Raw genomic sequence first — 6,557 nt, 5'->3', positions numbered from 1 at the left:
CAAATCTTATAAAAAAAAATGTGGAAATTGTGGAGTTATAATTTTTAAAGTCAACCCCAATGTTTGAAATGTTTCTACATATTTTAAAAATGTTTGGAATTTATGATCCCTGTTCCATCCTTCTCCCTTTTCCAGACATCAAACCTGAAAAAATGCTAACGATTACATGTCTTGCTGACCACTACGTTGCCAAAAAGTAGGTGCTGATTTTAAGTTAAATTTATAAAGCAAAGTGATCCCCAACTGTAAAATTTGAAATCTTTATTATTTGTTTTTTGTATTATCAATTAGGCGTTAATCTACCAAAAATTGAAGGTGTGCACGAAAACAAATATGGCGACCAGTGAAAAAAATACTGAATACATTGGATAATAAAATTATTAATATGATTGTCCTTAGATTAATAAATGAAAATTTTTTATAGAAAGAGGAGTGTGCATGTTCTCATCGAGTAGTTACAATATTCGAGATCGATTTACTAGAACATTGTATTAGAAATAAAGCAACTCTTACAAACATTGAAAAAATATTTTGATAATGTGGTAAATTATTGTCCAATCGATAATAATCCATTCAAAATATTGGAAAAATATGAAAAGAAAAAAAATGCAAGGAGCGGTTGCATTGTACAAGCCGACCCTTGTGTTTTTCTTTGTTGACAGCCAAAAATATCAAGAAATACTGATTAATATTTAACAGTGAGACCTTTTTAAGTGCAAATCCTATTAAAAAAAGTAGAAATTATAGAATTTAAAGTAAATTTTGATTACTTTTTAGGGAGTAATCTACACTTGGGTTAGATCGTAAAAAATACCTAAAAAAAAAATTTATAAAATTCCTGTACAATATTATATGGATTTTTATTTAAATGCAATTATCGACAATCATGTATCAACACTTTGTCATTTAAAAATTCAAACAAATTTTCCCAATAATTTATTGCGATACCTACCAAAAGAAAAATGTACGTATTAAAGGTACTTATATAGTTGTTGATGATTTCTTTAAGACGGTGGCTAAGTGATTAACGACACAGCCTGAAAACCTGAGTGTGTCAAGTTCGATCCTCTCTGGTAAGCATAACCGAACCTCACAAAAAATTTTTATAAATCCTTTTTCTTTTAGTATTAGGTACTTATAAATTTGATGATCCATAGCTGTTTCGAGTATTTTCAGAATTTTTTTAAGAAGTTCATTGGCAGGTATGACCATAATAGAAGTTCATTGGCAAAATTTTTTTTTGCTATACCAAATAGCATATCTAAGGATCTATCCTTAAAAACGCTATCACCCAAAAATGAGTAATTATTACCACTCGGTAACCGAAAGTGAGTGACTATTTTATAATAAATTTATATGCAAAAGTAATTTCTTATGTTAAAATATTTTATTATTTATTAGTTTATTTATTTACTTAAATTTCTTTGGGTCAATGTGCTCCATTACATCAACTGAAGACACCTCAACATTTTCTAAAAAAATTACGACTCTTAAAGGTTTTTGGGTATGCTGAAAACAAATATCGCAGAGAAAATTAGCACAGACAAATAGTTTTTGTGATATAAATGCCTGTATTATGCAATGTAATTTCTAGTAGTTTAAATGGGCCGCCATCTTTGTTGTTTCAATGAAATGGTTCAGTGAGCATGCGCAGACGAACTTTAAAGTTACTTCTATGAAATGCAAACGTTTATTAAATATCATTTCCAGCTAATTCCACCAAAATAAATATTTTCAAGACTTCAAATTCAAGAAAATTCGGTCAATGTGCACTAGTTGTCCAACCTGTTTATTCCGAAAGCCATTCTTAACATGAATAGGTTGAAAATAAGAAAATACCTTTCGGAATAAACACCTCCCCATGTTAAGAACAGCTTCGGAATAAACCTCCCCCAACCTTCCCATGTTAAGAATGGCTTTTGGAATAAACACTCCTAACCTCCCTATGTTAAGAACGGCTTTTGGAATTGTACTGCAAAAATGCTGACGGTTTGCTGCTTTCATATGCCACCCGTTCAAACATGGCCACCAGTGATTTACATTTCAAAATACAGGTATTTACAGGTATAGATATTGATATCTATATAAATTATATATAAAATAAATATAAATATAAATTATATAAATTTGATAGATTATTATATCTAATACTGGTATAGGTATTTACATCTCGAAAACTATTTGTCTACACTAATTTTCATGGCAATATTCCTTTTAGGGATATCCAAAAATCGAAAACCCAAAAGTCATCGATTTATTGAAAACTGTTGAGACGTCTTCAGTTGGCGTAACGGAGCACATTGACTTTTCTTTCTTCTATCGTTCTACATTTTCAAGTTGTTTACATGTAACCATCATATCACAGTAGAATTATGTTTTTATTGAAAAACAAAGCAAACAATAATAACAACAACAACAATAAAAATAGCAGAGGGTGAAGAGCTCCAATAATACCATTTATTTATTTACTATTATTATTTTATTTTCACATAATAGCAGCGCCAGGGAGTAGGAAAAGAGCTTTTGACATTACAACAGAGTTCCCGCCCTTGGATTATAAAAATAATAAATGATTGAAAGTTTCCTTTTTTTTGTCTTTTTTCATAAAGGCAACGTCAAGGATATACAAAAAATGAGTTACTTTGAAAATAAAAGACGTACGGATGATTAGGTATTGCAATTCCTACCGATTTATTGGATTCAATAATGTTTTTGATTGTTAAATACATGTGACCCTTTTTGTATCTATTAATAATAAAATAATGGCTGGTATGTTTTTAGTATCATGACAGTCTCTTTCTTATTTGAAAATGATGTGGAAAACATTCTACACTGTTGTATAGAAAGTGATTTTAGGCTTGAATTTTGAAAATTTAACTCTTAAATAGAAATTAATTTCTGACTTCAATTAAAGTCTCTATTATTTGGTTTCATTTTAAAAATCCGAAACAAACAAATCAACAAAAAACAAAACCAAAAACAATAAGCAAAACATGACAAAGCAAACAAACTAAAAACATAACATAAGCTTCACCTATTCTTATTACATAAAAGGAGCAAGCATAGAAAATGAACCTTGAATTTACTCCTAGAAGCCTTGTAATTCTCTCCAACCCCCTATTTTGTCCTCCAGTTTGATTGTTTCAACAGGCGATATTTCTGACAAAGGGGAAAAATCGCCGTTTTCTGGATTTGCTGTTGTTTTGAGTGAGTAGTATGTTGTTATTCAATCTCATCATCATCGAATTGGTTCTCTATATATATCATTAACCCTTTGTTGCATGAGGGACTAATTAGGGTTACACCGCCTTTGGCAGTGTCACTGTAGTTTTGCTCCTTAATAAAGAAACCATGTGATTGGACACTCTGCACATATTATCTTTTATCCATTGTCATCCATGTATAAACGTTAATGAAACATGATGGCAGCAGTGGGATAAAAGGATTTTCAAGTATGAAGGAGGAATTGAGAATGTATTTTAGGAAGACGAACACAGATAATAACGTTTTATTGTTTTGTTTTACTTTGTGTGTACATGCAGTAAAAAAAAAAAAAAAAAAAATGGCAAAACTCAGCATGGAAGAAACAAATAAACCTGTGGCTGGTATAAGTCCTTCAACACTCCTGTGTATTGAAAATAATTTATCAGCAAATTGGAAACGTTTTAAGCTGAAATAGCATAATTGTACCATTATTACATATCTAGTGAGACAGCCAGTACAATACCAAATGCCACTTTCGCTTCATACGTTGGGAGACAAGGCATTTAAGGTCTGTTATGGGTTTCAATTTTAACTCCTGGAGATGAAAAAACACCTCATGAAATAATTCAGGCGTTCAATAAATACACTATAGGGAAAACAAACGAAACATATGAACGCTATGTCTTCCATACAATGAAACAGGAAGAATCACAAACTGTTGAAACATTTGTTATGTTGATTTGTGCATTGATAAAAACTTGTAATTTTTGTAACAGTTATTGTCTCATCAATGTTGCAAGATCAGATAATTCTTGGGATACATAATCCCCATATACAAGCAGAATTACCAAAAATGAGGCAGATTTACAAAGATGACATATGTAAGCTGTCAGAAAATGCTATGCTTTTTTTTTTCTTTTTTTTTTTACACAGTGATCACCACTTATGAAGGCCCGGAAGCCACTCAGGGATAAGGGTTATTGCAAGTACATTACGTTAGTGTGGAGATTTGATGAAGTGTTTACTTAAGGGGGTGGTTTATTAGGAATTTGTTAACATTGGACTTGAAGACATCCAAGTTGTAGTCCGGTGGGAAGCAGGCAGACGGAACAGAGTTCAATCCAAAATCCTGAGACTCGAGGAAGTAAACAGTCAATTTTAAACTTAAAAGAAAACCATTGGCAGAAAGTGACAGAAAGTTATAGCAAATTATTACGGCTGCTATATCAGTGTTTCGCATATGGCGCAAACACACGGACACAAATTAAACACGTGCGTGCAGCACACAAACAATGTTGCCCTGTAGATGTGAAATTTAACTCAACACTCATTGAGGTCACTTTCCTTTGACCTTTCGCATCTGTCTCTTCTTTCTTTCTTCTTTCTCTTTTGGATCCTGACACTTGACTGAGATGATATATTTTTTCCTCAGTTGTTCTCCACATGCACGCAAAGGACAATTTTCTGCCTGTATGCATGTTACATACAAAACCTGTCTTATTTGAGATAAGCTTAATTTAATTTCACCATGAAAATTAATGGACTGAAACAAACAATTGATTATCTTGCAACAACATCTAACGAACATTTTAGAAAATATTCCTAACCACATGTGTACACACACACACACACACACACACACACACACACACACACACACACACACACACACACACACACACACACACACACACACACACACATACACTTATGTTTATCATAGCAAAGTATGGTTGTAAACTAATGTATGAATATTTTTCCATTGTTCATAATAAATGTTCTGTTTTGTATATATATAATTTGGTTCTGTGTTGTCTTATTTTATTGTCAAAGTCGAAGACAAGCATATTTGTCCTCTACGGAGTATTGGGCATGTGCATTTCAACATGAACCAAGTAAAGAGTTATGTCCTGCATTTGAGAAAACAGACTTCAAATGTAATGGAAAGAATCACTTTGCTGTTAAATGCAGATCCGTGAGAAAAAAAGAATATCCATACAGTCGAAACACAACAAGATGACAGTGGTAGTAGTTCAGACTATTGATATGTAGACATGGCCACAACAAAATAAAAATAAATTCTATAAATTCGGTCAATATATTAAATGAGAAGCATGTGATAGAAAAAAAACACTGAACATTCAAATAAGATATATATTACTTAATTGGAATTCATTATTTAGAATCTGCGAGATGGATTTTGGCATCTAAAATTAGATGAAGCCAGTAGTAGCTTGACAATATTTGCTACTTCATATAGTCAGTTTTGTTAGAAGGTATTACTATTTGGCATTTCACCGGCTCTGAAGTCAATAAAGCAGATGGTCTTCTGGTAGTGGGAAAGAGTAAAACCATGGAAGCAGTGCTGGCGGATTTGGACATACAGCTCAGGAAGCAGTTGCAGAGATATTGCAAATGCAGAAAAAATGAATTTGCAAACATCTACATCATTCCTGGGATACATGATAACTAGTCAGAGTCTACATTCTGATCATGAGAAAGTAAAGATCATAAGCTATGCATTGCTCAACAGACATAAAGGGAGTGCAACGATTGGGAAGATTTGGGAATTATTTGGCAAAGTTTCTACCTCACCTATAAGACGTGATGGCTCCAGTTCACAATTTAACAAAGACAGGTGTGCCATAGGCATGATCATGGATCTATGAAGAGGCTTTTGAAAAAATCAAAAAGTTAATGAGTGAAGCACGAGCATTGAGATAAAATGATCACAAAAAACCGTTAGTCATTCAGTGTGCTGCAAGTGAAAAAAGCATGGGGTCTGCATTGCTACAAGAAGGTCAACCTTTAGCCTATATTAGTTGACCACTTACAGACACAGAAACCAGATATCCACAGATTGAAAATGAACTGTTAACTACAGTATATGCATGTGAACGGTTTCACCAGTATACGTTTGGTCAGCAGGTTACAGGGCTAACCGATCATAAACCATTTGAAGCAATAATGAAAAGAAATTATGGAAATGCCCAAAGTGACTGCAGAATATGTTGATGCGGTTGTAAGTTTACAATGTTATAGTTCTATACCACCCTGGCAAGAAGATGTTCTTTGCAGATACACTATGAAGAGTATACATACATAGAGTGACTAGTGAATATATAAGTGATGATGATGTCAGGAAAACTGAATATATTCCTTTGACAGAGTGAAGGTTACTTAAATTGTGCTCAGCCACAAAAGAAGACAGAAAAATGCAATTGTTGCTGTGAATAATTGTGGAAAGATGGCTAGAAGATAAAGTAAATCTTGATCCAGAGATGAGACTATATTTTAACTTGCAGAATGAAATGACTGTACAAGATGGATTAATTTTCAGAGGAAACTGAGTA

This window comes from Euprymna scolopes, chromosome 1 (assembly GCF_053919585.1).
Source record: "Euprymna scolopes isolate OS-2025 chromosome 1, ASM5391958v1, whole genome shotgun sequence".
Classification (NCBI taxonomy): Eukaryota; Metazoa; Mollusca; class Cephalopoda; order Sepiida; family Sepiolidae; genus Euprymna; species Euprymna scolopes.
Note: the sequence above shows the minus strand (reverse complement) of the source record.